General features: G+C 49.2%; 1 protein-coding gene across 35 annotated transcripts in view; it reads left to right on the top strand.

Moving 5' to 3' along the window:
- The window catches only part of MSRA (methionine sulfoxide reductase A), a 413,664-nt gene that overhangs the window by 342,344 nt on the left and 50,656 nt on the right, over nt 1-20,664 (top strand). The gene's annotated exons all lie outside the window — the stretch shown is intronic.

The raw sequence follows: 20,664 nt of genomic DNA, 5'->3' as shown, positions 1-20,664 counted from the left end.
GTGAGTTTCATGCCCGGCATTTTTTTTTCTTCTTTTTACCCTGACACCTCAGCTGTCATTTTCCTTCCTCTGGAACTTGGACTACTAAGAATCCCATATCCATAACTATTTAGTGCAGACCTTTACCACTGGATGCTGATCAGAGTGCCAGAGTGTGTGATGGGAGTGGCAGCAGAGAGGTGAGGCTTGGAGATGACCTTGGAGGGAGAATGCATACACACGCATGTCCTCACACAGTCACACACACGCGTGTTCACACACCCCCACGTGCTCACACACACATAATATACACACATGCTCACACACCCCCACGTGCTCACACACATACACATGCTCACACACCCATGTGCTCACACATGTCATCACACACATGCTCACACACGTGCTCACACACATCAGTGTCCTCACACATATACTCACATACACAGTATTCACACTTGTTCACATACACACTGTACTCACAGTGCACACACACATGCTCACACATGCCCACACCCATGTACTTACATAATCACACACATGCTCACACACCATGTGCTCACACATGTAATCACACATGCTCACACATAACAGACACATGTGCTCACACACATCCATGTACTCACACATACATAGTTTTCACACATGTTCACATACATGCCGTACTCACAGTGCACACACACATGCTCACACATGCCCACACCCATGTACTCACATAATCACACACATGCTCACACACCATGTGCTCACACATATCACAGACACACGTGCTCACACCCATGTGCTCACACATGTAATCACACATGCTCACACATAACAGACACATGTGCTCACACGCATCCATGTACTCACACATACATAGTTTTCACACATGTTCACATACATGCCGTACTCACAGTGCACACACACATGCTCACATGTGCTCGCACACACACACGTGATGGATCACGAGGGGCAGAGGGGACTGAGATTGACTGTTCACCATGTGTCCTCCAGGGTGGGGCTGACTGCAGTGAGTGCGCTTTCCGTGAGCTAATGGGGTCAGAACCTGTGAGTGGGAACTAAAGAGCTTCTTTCCTGCTGTTTCCCAGTACGGGGAGAAGCGTGAGTGACTCTCCCTGTATCCAGCTCCCAGGCTGACACACTTGTGTTGGGCAGTGGCAGGAGAGAGTGTGTGTTCACAGCAGTGGTCTCGCAGAAAGTCTAGTGTGGTGGGCTGAGGGAGGTCTCCTGCAGTCATGGCATCTTGTGGGCTGTGTGACCTTGGGCGAGTTCCCTAACCTCTCTGAACCTGTATTCTTCATCTGGAAAATGAGACCATTAGCTTCTTGAAGAATGTGACCTTTCAGCTAACACTTCTACATGGTGATAGTGTCACTTTCATTTTAGAGATAAGCAAATTCAAGTACGGAACGGCTAAGTGACTTGAGCAAGGTCATGCAGGAAAGTGGGGTGTCCTTGCAGGTAGTGAAAGCAAAGAAGGGGAGACGGGTGTGGGGGATGTTCACGAATAGGCGAGCTGGGAGTTACATCTGGGGTGCTGGTGCAGACAGGAATGGGGGCCACAGAGTCCTGGGTGTATTGGAGGTAGAGGCATCTCCTTGGTGCTGGCCAGTCTCTTGCTCTCTTTTCCCTCCTGACATAAGTTAAATGGACAGCCTGCTCTCAAACACAAAAGGTGGGTTTTCACAGATAGGCCATATCTCCCCTGCTCTGTGCTTGTTCCTTTGATTTCTCTGAAGAGTACAGTTTTCCTTATCTCTGAAAAATCATGTTGTTTGGGCCACTTTCCAGGCCCCAGGAACCAAGATGAGGCCATGCTAGGATGGCCCTGAGTCTTGCCTTGTCAGACATGATCTTTTCTTTTTTGAAGCAGGCCTCACTTTGTCAACCAGGCTACAGTGCAGTGGCATGATCTCAGCTCCCTGTGACCTCAGCCTTCTGGGCTCGTGTAATCTTCCCATCTCAGTCTCCCAAATAGCTGAGGCCACAGGTGTGTGTCACCACACTTGGCTAATTTTTTTATTTTTTTGTAGAGATGAGGTTCAATGTGTAACCCAGGCTGATCTTGAACTCTGGGACTCAAGTGATCTTCCCGCCTCGGCCTTCTGAAGTGCTGGGAGTATAGCCACAAGCCACCATGCCCGGCCTAGACTCTGTGACATTTTCTTTGTGTTCTTGCAAATGTGATGAACAAGAACTGGCATCTCACAACCAGAGGTGGATGTGAAACGCCCACGTTCTCACCATCAGACTTTCATCAGCTCCCCTGGGTCCTGAGCAGGGTGAGGTAGATTTTAGGGTCATGACATGAGTCAGCAAGGGCAGGTGGAGGGTTGTGGCAGCAGTCCAGGCAAAGGTGGGTGATGGCTGAGCCTTGGAGGTGGCGATGAGGGTGGAGGTGGATTCGTGAACCATTCTGGATGAACTGTCAAGCTTTGTTTTACAGTTAGGACTTACTGTGGACGTTGGATGGGGAAAGTTGATGGTGGCAATGAAATGTGTAGCCTGGAGGACAGGTAGCAAATGATGCTGTGTGCCAAGAGAGGGAACAGCAAAGACCAACTGCTTTGGGAAAGGAAGGATAATGACTCCGGGTTTGCACGGGCTGTGTTTGAATTTCTGGGGTGGGGTGGTGAGTAGCAGCATTCCATAGGCAAGAGAAGAGAAGATTCTGGATCCCAGGAAATGGTGGGGCACACAGCAGGAGTTGTCGTTGGTCTAAACACCCCAGCACCTGGAGTATGATAGGATAGCTTACATTTTCATCAAAATTCTTGCTTGTTCTTTACATTTTTATTGTGATGCCTATTCTACCTGGTAATCACATTCTGAAACCTGATAAAGTATCAATTCTGAGAATTTCATTAGGGAACACATCAATCTTAGCTACGCTGGTGATACACAGAATCTTTGAGTGGGTTAATAGGATTGCAGGGAAGAACCAATAGGTATAAACTTCTTAGACTTTCGATTAAAAAACTGACAAGCTTCAACACCAAATTCTAATTTTGTTTCAAGGGTAATCACGAGAGCAGGAGCACTCGTAGGACAACTATGTCACCACAGACAGAACAGGCTCACTGGCCGGAAACACAGGCCGGGGAGAAAGGGTCGCATCCCTGGGACACGATGTGCAAAATCAAGCTTCTCAGCTTCATTCATTAGCACCACTCTGACTTTACAGCTGCATGGTGACATTTAAAGAGGAACATGGGCCGGGTGCAGTGGCTCATGCTTGTGATCTCAGCACTTTGGGAGGCTGAGACGGGCAGGTCACTTCAACCCAGGAGTTTAAGACCAGCCTGGGCAATGTGGTGAAACCCTGTCTCTACCAAAAATTAAAAAAAAAAGAAATTAGCCAGGCCTGGTGGCACATACCTGTAGCCCCAACTACCCAAGAGGCTGAGGCAGAGGGATCGCTTGAACCCAGAATCAAGGCTGCAGTGAGCCATGAGCATGTCATTACAATCCAGCCTGGGCGACAGAGCAACACCCTATTTCTAAATAAATAAGTAATAGAGGAATAGGTCATTAAAAAATCCAGGTTTTAATTTTTAAAATTTGTTTAAATGTGAGAGGCACAAGTGCAGTTCTGTTGCGTGCATACATTGTGGAGTGGTGAAGTCTGAGCTTTTTATAGTGTTATCATACCCAAATAATGTACACGGTACCCATCAAGTAATTTCTCGTCCCTCACTCCCCCACCCTCCCACCCTCCCACCCTTCTGAGTCTCCAGAACTATTATATTCTTGCATATTTAGCTCCCATCTGTAAATGAGAACATGCAGTATTTGACCTTCTGTGTCTGAGTTATTTAACTTAGGATAATGGCCTCCAGTTCTCTCCATGTTGCTGCAAACGACATTATGTTCTTCTTTTTTATGGCTGAGTAGTATTCCATGGTACATATACACCACATTTTCTTTTTCCAGTCTTCTGTTGATGGACACTTAGGTTGATTCCATAGCTTTGCTACAGTGAATAGTGCTGTAATACTCATCTGAGTGCAGGTGTCTTTTTCATGTAATGATTTCCTTTGGGCAGATGCCCAGCAGTGGGATTGCTGGATTGAATGGCAGTTCTATTTTTCGTTCTTTGAGAAATCTCCGTACTGTTTTCCGTAGAGGTCATGCTCATTTACATTCCCACCGGCAGAGTGTAAGCATTCCCTTTTCTCTGCACCCTTGCCAGCATCTGTTGTGTTTTTTTTTTTTTTTTGACTTTTAATAATAGCCATTCTGACTGGCGTAAGATGATATCTCATTGTGCCTTTGGTTTGCATTTCTCTGATGACTAGTGACGATGAGCACTTTTTCATATGCTTGTGGGCCGTTTGTTTTTAAATGAAGTTCATCTCTCCCCTCATGAGAAAGGAGATCACATAAGGTCTCTTGTCACATGGGGACATGGAGTTCTTTTTAGTTAAGATGGCAGCTTTGGTGAGTGGTTGAGAACCATGGCTCCAGGGTCAGGCTGCCTGGGTTGAAATACTGCCTCTCCTCTCCTTTGCTAAGCACTCTTACCAAATGCAGCGGATAATACTGTGTTCTTAGAGGGGACGTGATGAGGATAACGTCAGACAGCATGTGTAGAGCACGCAGGGCAGCGTGGCACAGGGTGAATGCATAAGTGGCGTCAGCTCCTAGGCCCTCCCCGCCCGCCTCAACATGCACATGCTTGTCCTTGTCTCCCAGAAACACAGGACTTTCACTTGAGTCAATTTAATAGACTCAATCAAGATATTTCTTCATAGAAGCTGGGCACAGCAGCCCATGCCTGTAATGTCAGTGCTTTGGAAGGATCACTTAAGGCTAGGAGTTCGAGACCAGCCTGGGCAATATAGTGAGACCCTGTCTCTACAGAAAATAAAAAGAATTAGCCTGGCATGGGTGGCACATGCCTCTAGTCCCAGCTACTTGGGAGGCTGAGGCAGGAGGATCGCTGGAGCCCAAGAGTTTAAGGCAGCAGTGAGGTATCATGGTGTCACTGCACTCCACCCTGGGTTACAGATACAGAGCAAGACCTTCTCTTTCTATTTTTTTAAAAAAGATATTTCTTCATAGAGTAAGTCAAAGGAAAAAGGTGATCCTCCGAGGCCTGTGTCCAGGGTCTTCCCATAGTGGTCTTCCCATGGTTCCATCCATTGCTGTGGGTTTGTGACATTGTGACATGGAGTATGCATGTGTGGCAGCGACACTTGACCAGGAGCCACCAATACTCACGTAGGGAAAGTCCGGCCACAGGCTAGGTCTTCAAAGGACCAAGTATCTGGGCGGCCTGTGAAGAACCCAAGTCACTTGTTTGGGGGTGCTGGTGGAGGACAGGAAGGGGTGGAACAGGGTGCAGGTGGCCAGGCCGTGACGCTCCCACTTCTCTGGGCATAACCCCCGCCACCTCATAATTCCCACAGTGTGACATTCCACCACGTCGCAAAAATAACCAACACAGTTTTGAGCAGTGCTCCTGAAATAGAATCCATGTGATGTATTATTTCAAATATACGATTTCATCTGTTCCTCAAAACAGCACTGAGAGGTAGATATCTTATCCCCTATCCCCCTTTTACAGAAGGGAAGGCCAAGCCTCAAGGTCGGCTCCTCAAGGTCATGCTGTTTGGCAGAGCCAGGAGAAGAGCCCAGGCCCCTCTTGTCCCTAACCTCTATGCAAACATGATCTCCTGGAGAACTCCTGGAGATATTCTAAGGAGTGTTTGATACTTAGAGATGCACAGTGCTGCTTTCAGTGTCGAGTGCCATTTTTGTAACTCCAGTTAACATGGATTTTTATTGTCTTAACTGGAAAGCATGCCAATTATATGCAAATTTGAATTGTATAATTAGCTTATGTTCTTGAGGGAGTTCCAGTTCTTCCACTGGTTCTGAGCCTGACGAAAAGGAAAATTATGCTTTGGCAAAGAACACCTATGGCCTATTTTGGATTCTCCTCCCCCACACCCATTTTTCCTTTCTCCCTCCCTCCTTCTCGTCCTTCCTTCCTCCTTTCAAAAAAATCCTGACTGTACTTCATTGCTAAGCAGCTTAAACAGCCCGAATGAGACCCTCCATCTGACCTCCACGCAGGTTTTCCTTTTCCTCTTTGTTGTTCTCTTGGCAATTAGAAGAACCAAAGAGGCCAGAGTCCTCCGATGATGCCTGCTTGGAAGTTGAGATGCTGGTGCTGAAACTGCTAGAATGCCAGGCATGCTATCACCTGCAGCTTTGAGACGTCACGCTGACAGTATCACAGGAAAACAGCCTTTTGTGGGTCGTCCTCTGTGTGTTCACACCATGTCGTTTCTAAGCTTTAGAGGAAACTGACAAAAGCTTCTTTTCTCTCTGTCTTGAGCTTCACCGCATATCCTTAACCATGTGGAGCAGGGAGCTAACGCATCACAGCCAACTGTATCTGGAGTGCATTTGCTCATATAGCCCCTATTTTATTTTTTAGTCTTATTTTTAGTTTCCTTTGAATATAATAATAATAAAAAACCCAATCATGAATTCTTAGCCTCAGCCAATATAGTGTGAGGTTAGACATATTGCAGCCCAAGGGAGAATTTCTGCTTGCAAGCTGGTCAGCCTCTTTGCAGTTGACAGATGTAACCTGCCCTAGGGCAAGAGAAAGTCTCAAGGGAGCTTTTCATTTCTTAATATTGAAATGAGCACAACTTGTATTGTCTTAATCAGTGAATTAAAAAAAATAAAGTTACTCAGTCTCATTTTTTAAACGTGGCATAAGAGGATTTTAAGAAATTGCAATTGCTTTTTAAGTTGCTATTGAAAGTTAATTTTCTCTGTGTTCAGGCAGATTCCGCCAGCAACTCCTAACTAGGTAGTCATGTTGCAGTTAAGCAAAACATACCCAGGAGTGGTGAACAGCCCTGTTCTGTGGACACCACCCCTGGGAAGGGAAAGGGTGTGTGCCGTCCGCAGAGTGGTTTTACTTTGTCCTTGAACTTGATTTTCATCACATTTCATAAACTCAGAATACAGGAGTACTCATTTAAAATTACAGCAGAAATCTTCTAATGCAAACTGCATTCTTTCAGAATATATGATACTTTAGGCAAGGGTTGTATTAAGGAACATTTTTTTCACTATTCATAAAGAAGGGATTCGTGAGTGATAGTGAATGGACTTTATAGTCATAATGAAAATGTTTCCATTGTTAATCTGAACAAATAGATTTTATATGAAAAATCTGATATATTGCAGCTAGTCATTCTTATGTATTTCTTAATTTAATCCAAATTTAAACCACATTTCTTTAAATTAAAAGTTCCTCAATTACAAGGGCCACAGGCTAGTCAATTCTGGTTCCCTGGTACTTTGTATAATACCCAAATAGAGACACAGTAAATGTGTCCCGAACCAAACTGAAAAAGTTGCTTTCAGAGCTACATGGATATGAATGTGAATCTACAGAGATATGATATGTAATATAAACTCTCGAACATGATGTTCCAGATATAGAACGAAGATGCTCAAGGGGAGCATCCCAGAATCTTGCAAGAGGGGTTATGCATTTGAAGTCAAAGCATAACTTTGGAATATTTAGAGAACCCTCAAAATTCAACAATACAAGCAAATCAACTGATTAAAAAATGGACACGAGATTAGAACAGACACTTACCAAAGAAGTCCCTTCACCTACAGGATGCCTTTGTATACAGAAGGCAAATAGGAACATTAAAAGGTGCCCAGCATCATTAGTCATGAGAGAAATGCAGATGAAAGCCACATTGAGATGCTACCCTACACCAGTTAGAATGACCACATCAAAAAATCATGACAATACCAAGTGCTGGGGATGACACAGAGCAACGGGAACTCTCACACATTGTAGGGGACTAAGGTGGAGAGCGCAAAGTGGTGTGATCCATTTGGAAAACCACTGGAAATTTCCCGTCAAGTTTAGTATACTTTTACCTACTGTGACCCAGCAATCCCACTCCTAGATTTTTACCTAAGAGAAATTAGACCACACAAAAACCCACTCCCAAACGTTTACAGCAGCTTTGTTCATAATAGCCAGAAACTGGAAACAACCCAAGTGGCCTTCAGTTGCGCAATGGAAAGCACGTTGAGAAATGCATATGCCCCGGAAGGCTGTGATCTCACCTGTGGCTGCCATGAGGCCCCGTGCAGGTGTTTCACGTGTCCATGTGAAGAGATCACCGAACAGGCTTTGTGTGAGCAACGTGGCTGTTTATTTCACCTGGGTGCAGGCGGGTTGAATCCGAAAAAGGAGTCAGCAGAGGGTGGTGGATTATCATTAGTTCTGATAGGTTTTGGGATAGGCGGTGGAGTTAAGAGCAATGTTTTGGGGGCAGGGGGTGGATCTCACAAAGTACATTCTCAAGGGTGGGGAGAATTAGAAAGAACTTTGTTAAGGGTGGGGGAGATGACAAAGTACATTGATGAGTCAGGGTGGGGCAGAAACAAATCACCATGGTGGAATGGCATCAGTTAAGGCTATTTTCACGTCTGTGGATCTTCAGTGGCTTCAGGCCATCTGGATGTGTCCGTCCAGGTCACCGGGGATATGATGGCTTAGCTTGGGCTCAGAGGCCTGACAAAAAGACGAAGAGAAGGCCGAGTGGAGAACTGTGGGGGCCTTGAAGGTTCCTGTGCTCCAGCACACACAGCCCTCAGCAAAGGTAGGAATCTGGTGCTTCCAGGCCTGTAAAGAACTCGGTGCCTAATCCTTGGGTGATAATTTGCTAACCAAGCCGCGACCTCAGTGGCCACACCTGAAGGAGAATACAGACTTTACAGAGTTAGTCCAAGAAAGTCACTGAACAACGGAACAGCAGCAGCAGCACCACCACATTGTAGGGCAGGGACATCTGATTTCCAGAGTTGCCACATTATTTAAAATGTCCGGTTTTCAAGAAAAAAGTATGCAACAAAGAAACGTGACGGTATCCGTTACTAGACTTTAAATCCGCTGTTATAAATGTGCAGCAGGAACTAAGGAAACTGAAACAATTAAAGGAAAATGTTAGAGTAATGCCTCAACAAATAAAGAATATCAGTAAGAAGACTGATATTAAAAAAAAAAAAAAGAACTAAGTAGAAATTCAAAGATACAATAACTTTTAAAAAATCACCAGAAGCGCTGAGTTGGCAGAAGACAGAATGAAAGTGGAAGACAAGTCAATTGATATTATCCAGTCTGAGGAACAGAATTTAAAATGGGGAAAAAACAGTGATGGTTGCATAACTTTGAACATATTTTAAAAACCACTGAATTGTAAGGTTTGAAAGGATAGATCAGGCACAGTGACTTACACCTGTGATCATAGTGTTTTGGGAGGCTGAGGCAGGAGGATTGTTTGAGCCCAGGAGTTTGAGACAAACCCAGGCAACATAGCGAGACCCCATCTCTACAAAAAATAAAATAAAAAAAACTAGCCAGGTGTGGTGGTGTGCTCCTGTAGTCCCAGCTACTTGCGAGGTTGAGAAGAGAGAATCGCTTGAGCCTAGGAGTTTGAGGCTGCAATGAGCCGTGATGGTGCCACTGCACTCCAGCCTGGGTGGCAGAACGAGACCCTGTCTCTGAAAAAAAAAAAATAAATCTTATGTGAACTACCTCTCAATATAAAATGATTATCTAAGGGGTGGGGACAGCGGGAAGAACACAGTTTAGAAAGGGCTCTGGAAGACAGCCCCAAGAGAGATGTGTAACTGAACAGGACGCATCCTGCTGACTTAACTTTCTCATTTTACAGCGGAAGAAACTGAGGCCCAGATGAGTGAAACAAACTTCCCAATGCTTCTCATGTAACAGACACAAATGCCTCCAACCATTCTGCAGTCGGTGTGACTGACCGTCTCAGTTTGCCACGACTTTCCTAGTGTTAGCACTGAAAGTTCTGCATCCTGAGAAACCCCCAGCCCCTGCAGCCAAGACACTTGGCCACTCTGTCAACAATTCTGCAGTGAGACCATTCTTTCCAGCGGCTCTGAATTGCTGTAATTCTTCTGTGAATGAGAAAGGATGGTATTCAGAGGAGTCCCATTACCCACTGAATTCAGTGCTCTAAACTTAAGCATCTGGTGCGATGCTTGAAGTTCTTTTCTATTCAACCTTTTGGAATGTAGGCTCTTTCCTTTTAACAAAATCTGCATTTCATCCCCAAGGTGAAACCTGCTGTCCTTGGCTTTCCCTGAAAAATGAAAAGTGGTTTTCTTTGTGTACTAAATGCTAAGCATATAACAAAAACAGAAGTTGTAGTTCATTGATTGCAGATATGAAAAGGCAGATTATAACCCCTCAGAGATCTACACAAAGACAGGGACAGAGAGAGAGAGAAGATCCATGTCTCCTGAAACTGAAAGCTATGAAAAGAAAACTCATAGAGGAAAAGTCATTGGACTTATTTTTCAAAACCAGCAGACCTCAAAGGAAAGCCCAAATCAAGAGGAACCAGCAGTCCTTGAATGCATGATGGATGGAAACCATCCTGCAGGTGGAGGGTGCACTGTCTGAGCCAGAGCAAATGGGTGGTGGCACATTTCAACTACAGGACCCTGAGTTTCATGCTCTGGCCCCAGGAGGGTGCAGCTTAGCCCTGCCCAGCCTCGTGTGTCCCCACCATTCAAGACATGCAGTAGAGAAGGAAGGACCCATTCCCCTTGCATCTGGGAAATTATGCTTGGAATTTGTGAGGTGTGGGGAGGTGAAGGATGACAGGGAAGTAACGGGAAAACAAATGATGGCCACCCACTTCCTCTGGGTCCCCGCTTGAGCTCTGTCAGCCTTACAGACCTCGCTGCATGCAAGCAGGTGAGCCTCAGTGGCACCTGCTGTCTTTGCCTGGGTTCAGGTGGTTCCTTCAGTCTCCTGAAGTGGCCCCTTGTACCACTGTGATTGCAGGCCGTGGAAGATCAGAGGGTGTGCAGCTGGGTCTCCAGAGACGAGTATGCAGAAATAGGCCATAGCTTGATGCCTCCAGCAGCCTCTCCATCCACCTCTGCTTCCATCTTTTCCTGTGGTTGAGCCCCAGGGTCCCGTCTGCTGGGTCCCCCTCGCCCTGGCCTAGCCCACCTTTCCAGTTTATCCTTGATTTCACCTGGCTTGCTCTCCCTGCACTCTCCTCTGGACCTGTCAGCACCCTCACATACACCTCATTACCCACCCCCGACCTCCATGCATTTGGTCACGGAGTTTCCTCTGCTTGCAGCAGGCCCTTCACACCCCACTCCTGCCCGCTGTCAAATTCCCAGTTCAGTGCCTACCTCCTCCTGCATTTTCCCAGCAGGATTAACTTTTCCTTCCTCCATGCCCTCAAAGCACTGTTTGCACCTCCATTTCCGCACATCCCCTCTGCCTCCTGTGGTGGAGTTTCACTATCCTGTGCGTCCTCTCTCCTCCAAGGGAATTCTGACCCTACAGGGGGAGCAGCAGTCCTCATCACTCCCTGGGGTGTGGCTGTAGGCGTGAGGAAACTTCTCCTGCCTGAGCCTGCTTCCCTAGCACCTGGCACGGCACCTGCTCACGCTGGGCACTGCAGACACGTTGTGGTAATTGCCTGTACACTCTTCTGAGAGCCCATCAAGGGCAGGGCTTGTCCTGTTCATCCCTGTGTTCCTCGTGGCTAGTCTGGTCCTTGACACACAGCCAGTGCACGATAACAATTGTTGAGATTCATTCATGAAGTGAAGTTGGAGAGTTTAAAAACTTGTTCACAGAGAAATCTGCTCGCTTCTGCCGAACTATGCTGACTTCCCAGCCCTTCGGTATCACACCCCATGCCTGGGAAGGCCCGGGAAAACCAATGCGTGAGATAAAAGGTTCCGTCGGGCAGTGCTGCTCCCAGCGCTGGGTTTGTCAGTGTCCTTATGTGAGGGCCCAGGGTGATGGAACCATCACTGGCTGGAACATGGCTGGTCACTGTGGCAAAAGGGACAAGTAGGGACACTTCTGCTAGTGCTTTATAGCTTCTGCCTAGGGACCACCCATGTGACTTTCACTCGCAGCTCACTGGCCAAAGCAAGTCCCATGGGTGACTTGACTCCAAAAGGAGGGTGAGGGAGTTGGAGACTACTCGTGCAGTTGGCCACACTTGCCTGCAAGAGCAGAGCTGCTTACACTCTGACCTCACATGGGATTCAGTAGGTCTGGGGAAGAGCCCAGACTTTGCATTTCTTGCAAACTGCAGGCTGTCTGAGGAGCAAGGGCAGAGCTGTGGAGCCAACAAGCTGAAACAAACATTCCTTCCTCTCCTTCTCCATCCTCCCCCTCGTCTGCAGAGACACAGCTTAGCTTGTAGCTCTGTCGTTCTACATTGCAAAACAAGAGAAATATCCTTGGCAATCTGAAGACACTGATTTACCTTGAGGGTGCAGAGGACACAGAGGAATAGATAATGAAAGCCATTAGCTGTGTGCAAACCTGCAGAGTATGGGAAAGGAGGGAGCACGGGAGCACTGCAGCTGTGTTAAGAAGCCCCATCGGTCCAGCTAGAGGCCGTGCATTTGCATAAGCAGGTCTCTTAATGGACCAAGTTAGATCTAATTGTGTCACCTCTTTCTCTCCTTTCCCTCCCAATGAGTTCACAAAGCTGGGAGGGTCAGTGAGCTCTGATGGGGCTTCAGTAAAGGCTTCAGCCCCTTTGAATGTGCTCCTTGTCATTGTCACACTGTGGTGGCCTGGGTTTGTTCTCCTTGCATGTGCTAGCAGTGGTTGATGACTCACGGGGACAATTCCATTGTCTCAGAGCCTGGAGCTCCTGTTGCTCTGGGGTCCTCTTTGGTGTTGAAGAGAAGCACTCATCCCCTTCTCAGAAGACACATACACACGCACACACCATACAGGCTTAGTAAGCCCAGCCAGTCAGTGCCCAGTCAGCTGACCCCTTCCTTGTGGCTGAACCGCAGGGAGTGGGGGTGCTTCTGCTCTGCACTACTGCGCCAGAGATGCAGGAGCCTCTGCCCAGCTCAGAATAGATGAAGTTTTCTTATTAGTGGTTTTATTTAAAAGCCATGCCAGTCATTTCACATTTTTTTCCAGAAGTTTTGATTGACAGCTGTCTGGTCAACCTATGCTCCCTATGGAATAAAATAGCTGACTGGGGCATTATCTGGGCTTATTAAACCGGCATGGGTGTGTGTGTGTACACGCACGTGTGCACACGCAGGACAGAAGCATAGCATGGAATTTCATGGAGTGGATGTAGAAGGAATTGAAGTGGTCTCGGTGCAGAAGGTGAGGGTAGGAACCAAGTGAAGTGCCTGGTACAGGCATCCTGCTGCCACTAGAGGGCGGAGTGAGTCTAGAATCCACATGCCGGCGTCCTGCCTGCGAGTTTTCCCCTAAAGCAGCTCAGCTGGCTCCCAGACAGCAGCTTCAGGTTGACCTCTTAGAAGTCCGACCCTAATCTCCGATGGACTCAGAGTCATAAATTAGATTTCTGTTGTAGGAAACTAATTTCATACCACCACAATACTTTAAAAAGTGATCACAAAATGAAATACACATATGCATTTTACAAATAATTACATGAAAACCTAACACTTAAAGCTAAATTCCTTTGGTGGGTGTAGGGGATGTTGATTGCTTGGATCAGACATAATGAGGCTTGCAGTCGGATGAGGTATGAACTGCAGGTACCGTCTTTCTTTCCTGTGACTTTCCCTTTAGCAAGCACAGCCATTCCTCCTTGCCACGAGGGCCTTCAAACTGTGATGGAAATGAGGGTCATCTGTCTTGGAAATATGCACCACTGAGTGGATCTGCCTGCCCATTTCCGGAGCCCTGTGCATGGCAACTGCTGGGGGATGGGCATTTGCAGTGGTGACTTTGGGTTGGCGGCTCAGTCCACAGGATCTAATCATGGTTGGATGGACTCCAGAGGGCCATAGAATCCTTTGAAATTGTAAGCAAATATTTGATTGTTAGTTTATTTGGGTAGAGTGTCCAAAGCATTCACTGGAGTCTCAAGGGAATCCATAGTCCCTAAGAGACACTGTTCACATTCAGGTTCCTTTCTAGTGATACTTTTTCTAAAAAGTGTCTGTAGGTCAGTTCTTCTAAGTCCTTCTAAGGACTTCTAGAGATAGTAGTGATAGTTGTACGACAATGTGAATGTACTTAGCTGTACACTTACAAATGGCTAAGATAGTACATTTTATGTTGTGTATTTTACCACGAAAAAAAAAAAAGAACACCAAAAAGGAGAATCACTTGAGCCTGAGAGGTCGAAGCTGCCGTGAGCCATGATCACGCGACTGCACTCTAGCCTGGATGACAGAGGGAGACCCTGTCTCCAAAACCAAAACAAAAACAAGGTGTCCCTAGGTCAGTCCTCCTAAGGCGGGGGGTGAATGTATACACACGGCATCCTCGTGTGCACAAACACAGGGTGCGCATGCAGGCCCCTCCCTCCCACGCATGTGCCCACAGTTGCACAGGCATCAGCATCTCTAGAGCCAGCCTCCTCCAGTCCCTCCTGGCTCCGCTCTGTAGAATTCCTATACAAGGTCCTTGTGGATTTGTATCATCCCTTTGCACCTCTCACGTGTCTCAGGACAGAATACTCAGCATCCTGGGGGCTTCCTTACTCTACAGCCCCAAATTCCGGGGACAGCATGGATGTGGGAGGGGGCATGGAATCCAGACCTGGATTCTTGTCCCAGACCCACTTCTCACCCTTGTGGATTTGAGCAAGGCCTGTGAATTTGAATAAGGTCCCTAACTGCTTTGGATTTCCTTTTGTAAAGTGAATTCAAGTAAGGCCTGTGAATTTGAGTAAGGTCGCTAACTGCCTTGAGTTTCCTAGTGGGTAAAGTAGAATAACGGCCCACCCTGCAGGATGACTCGCCTGATGACATGAGACAGGGAAAGGGAGGCACCCTGCAATCCGCCTCCGCCCCATTAGAGGGGCCCTGCAAACTCCTCCTGACATCCATTAGAAAATTGACACTGAACCGGATGCTTAAAACGCAAATGCTGCTTTCCTGGCACTCTGAGTGTGTCTCCTGTCATCTCTTGGAATCGGGAAGTTACTTGGGAAGTTGGTGGCACTTGGTATTTAGAGGGTATATCTCCCTTTAGGTGGAGGGCAGGCGGGCAAGTCCAGCGCTCTTGCCATCAGGTGGCCTGGGACAAGCTCTCTGTTAGCTTTCTGTCTTGATAATGGCGTCACGGCCACTGGGATCAGCTGGGTGGGGCAAGAGAAAGAATGGCCAAGCCACACACTTGGGGCAAGTCCTTCTGCTGTCGCGTTCCTTTTGCAGTTCTCTAGAGGAGTGCAGGGTCAGCGCCAGAGGCTGCTGATACAACAGGCTGGAGCATAATGAGGTGTCTGTTGTGGGGTGTGCTTGTCATGTTCCAAGATGTGTATTATTTGACAGCTAAAGAAACAGTGAAAAGCAACAAAATATGGCATGTACATATAGTGGAATAGTATGCAGCCTTGGAAAAGAAAGGGCATTCTGACGCATGCCACCTCCTGGAGGAAGCTCGAAGACATTAAGTGAAATACGCCAGTCACAAAAAGACATACTGTGGGATTCCACATATATGAGGGAGCTAGAGGAGTCAAATTCAGAGAGACAGAAAGCAGAATGGGGGCTGCCCAGGGCTGGGGAGTAGGGGAACAGGGAGGTTTTATGCAGAGTTTCAGTTCAGAAAGATGAAAAAGTTCTAGTGATAGTTGTACAACAATGTGAATATACTTAACACAACTGTACACTTAAAAATGGCTAAGGTAGTACATTTTATGTGTATATTACCACAACTTAAAAAAAAATTGCTTGAGCCTGAGAGGTCGAAGCTACACTGAGCCATGATCATGCCACTGCACTCCAGCCTGGGTGACAGAGTGAGACCCCGTCTCCAAAAACAAAACCACAAAACCACCACCAAAAACCAAAGAGATGGCCTGTGAAATAAGCATCACATATTTTGAGTCCCAGGGATGTGAACTGGATAGGGAGAGTCTGACTCACATACGGGCTGATCCACGTCTAGAGCTCCTTTGGATATTTTATAAACTGTCAGGCTCCTGGGGCAGGGCGGCATTCTTGTCTAGCCACTTGTGGGAGGAGTCAAGAGCCAGGGTTCAGGGCTGACCTCGGCTGCTGACCGGTGGCCGTGGACATGCCTCCCCTCTCCCCGGGCTTCCCTGTCCTCAGCTGAGAAACAGGAATAAGAACCCTACGTTTGAGTCAATGGAAGGCTCATGTGAATAAAGAGTGGAAGCCCTTCGGAAACACTGTGGTTCTGGACAAACACAGGGTCTTGGTCTCCACTCTGGGCTCTGGGTCTCAATGCCTTTCTAACCTTGCCCACTGGTGCCCACTGCCACCTGTGCTGCCAGGAGCCATCCTGCATTTCCCAGGGTGGTATGAGAGCGTGTCACCTCCATGCAATAGGCTGAGACACTTGGGCGCTTGGAGAATCTCGGTGATCCTAATCATAAGCTTATTAGCAGGCTGCAGTCAGCGGAGTGATCACATGTTCATTACATTTGTTACAAGAAAGGCTGTTTACCGGCCGCCCTAGAAGGACGGATGGGACCTGCTGTGCCCGGCTGGCCGGCCTTCTGGAGGGAGTGACTGGCTGCTTCTTGTGCATCTGTGGTGTTCCTATGAGTCACTGGAGCTGGAGACTGAGCTGAGGTGGATGAGGCCAAGGGGATGGGGGGCTCCATCACAACTTATGAATGCCCACCCACCTTCCTGCCCCAGAGATCTGCTCAGCTGTAGAAGTGGGGACTCGGGGGGGGAATGTGGATAGGGGCTACTTAAGGAAGGCAGGATGGGCAGGCTAGCTTTCACCCCTGGGTGGGGATTTTTGGGAAATGGAGCCAGCACTCTGCAGTTATTCAAACATACCAGGCAGGCTGAGTGTAGTTGCTCACACCTGTAATCCCAGCACTTTGGGAGGCCTAGATGAGAGGATCGCTTGAGGCCAGGAATTTGAGAGCAGCCTGGACAACATACAGTGAGACACTGTCTCTACAAAAAAAAAAATTAAAATGAGCCAGGCATGGTGGTATACACACCTGTAGTCCCAGCTTTTCTGGAGGGGCTGAGGTAGAAGGATCACTTGAGCCCAGAAGGTAGGACCTGCCATCAACCATAATTGTGCCAGTGTACTCCAGCCTGGGTGACAGAGCAAGACCCTGTCTCAACAACAGAAAAGCCAGGCAGAGCATGGCGCACTTTCTGTGCCCTCTCTGGGTTCCTCGTCCCAGCACAGTGAACTGGGTAAGGGCCCATTGCACAGGCAGAAAGCTGAGTCCAAGGAGAAAATGACGACAGAAGGCAGGCACAGGAGGCTTCCTGGGGCCATTGAGGAAGAATCTGTGAGAAAAGCACAAATGACCAATTCTGTTAGGTGACCTGGAAATTCCCTGGGCCAGGTGTCGCCCCACATGTGTTACTGTATGCAATCCTGCTGACTTCCTCCTAAAAGGTCAGCAAGACAGAAAAAAAAAAAAAAAGCCACAAGCAAAAGTCAAGATACTTGGAGTCAGTAAGAGAAACACTGGGGGGAGCTCGGCTCAGGTCATTCCTCCCCTGAAGTGGAACATAGAGAGAAGGGGCATGTGGGACTGGCTCTTGGTGCAGCCCTGGGGGTACCTGGCCCCACAGGCTGGAGTAGGGAGTTGGGCTGGGGCTACCCTGGGCAGAGGCAGGCGCTGGGGTTGAGCAGCAAGAGCACCTCTTTCTAGGCTTTTGAGCCAATCTAGGCAGTTATTTCAACCAGGCAAGTCTGTCATGACCTGAACTCATTCTCCATCCCCAAAAGTGGCTCCATAGGGCCTGGAGGATGCGCACAGTCCTGTGAGGGCACCTGGGTCTTGAGGCCGGAGCACCACTGCCCTGCCTCCCTCCATCCAGCACAGTCCTTCTGGTGACACCCCACTGTCACGGGTACAGCCTCCTTACTGGGAGGCGCCTGAAGATTCGGCAGGTGATGTGAACAGTTGTGTCTGCAGTCACGAATGGTCCACCTATGGATGGCGGGAGAGGGGAGAGGCTATCAGGCTGCGTATTACGTGGGTCCCTACCCTCTTCCTCCTCTCCAGCTCTCCTTTCTGCTCCTGAGGGCCGATGAGAGGGAGTAAAACCAAGATCAAGATCTAAGGCCTTCCATCTGCTGCAGTTCGTTAAGGAAAAGTAGATGACCACAAGCACTGGTGTGTCAGCCATGATCAGTAACACGCTACCTAGGAACCCCTGTCCCGTCACTGACTGGGACACTTGGTGTGTGGCGATACTGCAGGAAGAGGGCTCGGGAGACTGGCGTGCACCCACGCTGACACCTGCATAGCTTGGCCTCAGTGCCAGGTTGACCAGTGGACTTGCAGGGGGCCCAGAGGGACCGTCTGTAACCCAGAGATGACAGCCTTCATCCCCCACCTCCCCCTTGCTCCTGCACCACCCCAGTCTCCCGGCAGAAGAGCAAATGGACTTTTTCAGGAGCCGCAGATGACAGGGTGGCATCCTTCTGTGCTCCTCCCTGCAAGGACACAGCGCCACAGTGCCACCATCTAAAGACTGAACCCACCCATGGAACTGGCCAGGGCTCTGGGACATGGAAAGTGGCTGCTTGAGCTCCGTAGTCCCCTTCTCCTGTCCCCCGTTCCTTCCCAGGCCCCAGAGGAGGTGCTTGGGCTTGAGGTAGCAACAGGGACCCAGGTGGAATCCAGAAGTTGAGAGAATCTCTGAGATCCCTAGAATCCATAGTTCATTTTCTCATTCATTCATTCATTCATTCATTGCATACGGTGCACGAAGCCCGGAGATCAGGGAGAGACACAGACAGTCCTGGGGAGAGACACAGACAGTCCTGGGGAGTGGAAGGGTTGTTGTAATGCAGCGTCATCAGCGCTGTCGGGCATTGCGATGCCAGGAGAACATAGCATGTGGAGCAGCTACTGCCTTCAGGAATCGGGCAGGTTTCACAGAGGTGGGGACATTTGGTCTGGGTCCTGAGAGATGGGTAGGAGTTCCTGCGATGGGAAAGAGGAAAGGACATTCCATGGAGATCGTGTGCAAGGGAATGGAACATTCAGGAAATAGGTAAATATCAACAACACCAAAAAAAAATAGTGCCCAGAGAGGAAGGGAAAGGCTGAAAAAGTAGAATATGATGAGGGAGACGATGCTGAGGGGTGAATCAGGGAGAAGGGCCTGGGGTGGAGCGGGAATAGGGAGAAGGCCTAGGGTGGAGTGGGAGGGGGAGAAGGATTTCGGATGGAATGGGATGGGGGAGAAGGGCCTGGGATGGAGAGGGACAGGAAGAAGGGCCGGGGTGGAGTGGGATCAGGGAGAAGGGCCTGCGGCGGAGCCGAACTGGACAGGGAGAAGGGCCGGGCGTGGAGTCGGATGGGGAGCAGGGCCCGGGGTGGGTTGGATCGGAGAGAAGGGCCTGGGGTGTTCTGACTCGGGGCCAGGGAGAGGCCCCCTCCGGGGTTTGGGGAGGTGCTGGGGCAGGCCCAGATCTCCCAGGCTCCCTGGTGAACAGTCAGGGCAGTGCACTCTTTGAAGGTCACCAAGCCTGCAGGGCCCTGGAGGGAGAGGTCGTGACTAACTTAATGCTGTCACTTGTGCCGCACACAGCGGGGCCCACCCAGGGGGAGGGCGAAAGAGCAGGGCGGCTGCGAAGCCCACTGAAGTTGAGGTGAATCAGAACAGTGGCGGAGGGAGACCCCACGGAATGCATGGAGTTGTCCGAGGGGAGTGACTTGCAAGTGAGGCAGCGGACGAAGGAGGACCAGGAAGACATTAGATGTGACCTGTCGTGGTCCCTTTCCCCTTCCTTCGCACCCAGTCTCTTTTTCGTCCTTTCCCCCAGTTTTGGCAGCCGGTGGGGGGTTGGGGGGGAGCACTGGGAAGGACAACCGAAGCCTACAGGTTGACACCACGCTCATTGCAGGCCGGTGGCCGCCACCTCTGTCCGCCACCCGACAGGACCCGTCCACGAGGTCCCAGCCAGAGGACGGTGCGGAGGCGTTGGCCGCCCAATGGGCTGCGGTTTCCCTGCTCGCCTTGGAGGTTTTTCTTAGTGAAGTGTCTGCCATCTTGTGGCTAAGGCTGGTACTGCCGGGGCCCACCAGCAAACCTCCCTTCCAGGCTCCCCAAGGGGGTCCCTGGGCCTGTAGGTGGTTGCGAGGGGAGGAGGAGGGGAGCTGGGCAGTGGTGGCGGCCTCCCTGTATGAACCCACTTCCTCCCACGCTGTGCTCAGAGAATCTTCTGAAGACAGCAGCCGTGCCTGGGAGGCCGTCCTTGTGCCTAGGAGGACAGGGAAGAGGGTGGATCTTAGACACAGGCAGGCTGGGAGGTCTGCACAGGGGTGGCTGTAGAACACGGACCGCTCCCGTACACAGGCACAGCTCAGGGCTGGGAGCGAGGCCCCCTCAGCAGGCGGTGTCTGCCGTGGAGTGGGTGGGCCCTCTGAGGACCCTCACACCTGTGGGCAAGAGCGCACCCGGGCACTGGGCCGAGTAAGTCTGTGAATCCCGCTCGCGTTGTGAATCCGGAGCCCTTGGGATCCGATTTTTTATTTGCTATTTGGATACAGCTGCGAGAGATGAGAGATTATTTTACATCTCTCAGTTCTCCGAACTTGCCTTGGACCAGGAACGTCAGGCCCTCACCGCGCCTTTTTCTTGTCTCCAAGCTCTCTGGTGCTGCCTGGAGCAGATGGCACCCCCCACAGA

The sequence above is a fragment of the Macaca fascicularis genome, chromosome 8, assembly GCF_037993035.2.
Source record: "Macaca fascicularis isolate 582-1 chromosome 8, T2T-MFA8v1.1".
In the NCBI taxonomy this organism is placed as follows: domain Eukaryota; kingdom Metazoa; phylum Chordata; class Mammalia; order Primates; family Cercopithecidae; genus Macaca; species Macaca fascicularis.
The sequence above is the reverse complement of the archived record's forward strand: the minus strand, read 5'-3'. Positions and strand labels throughout refer to the sequence as shown.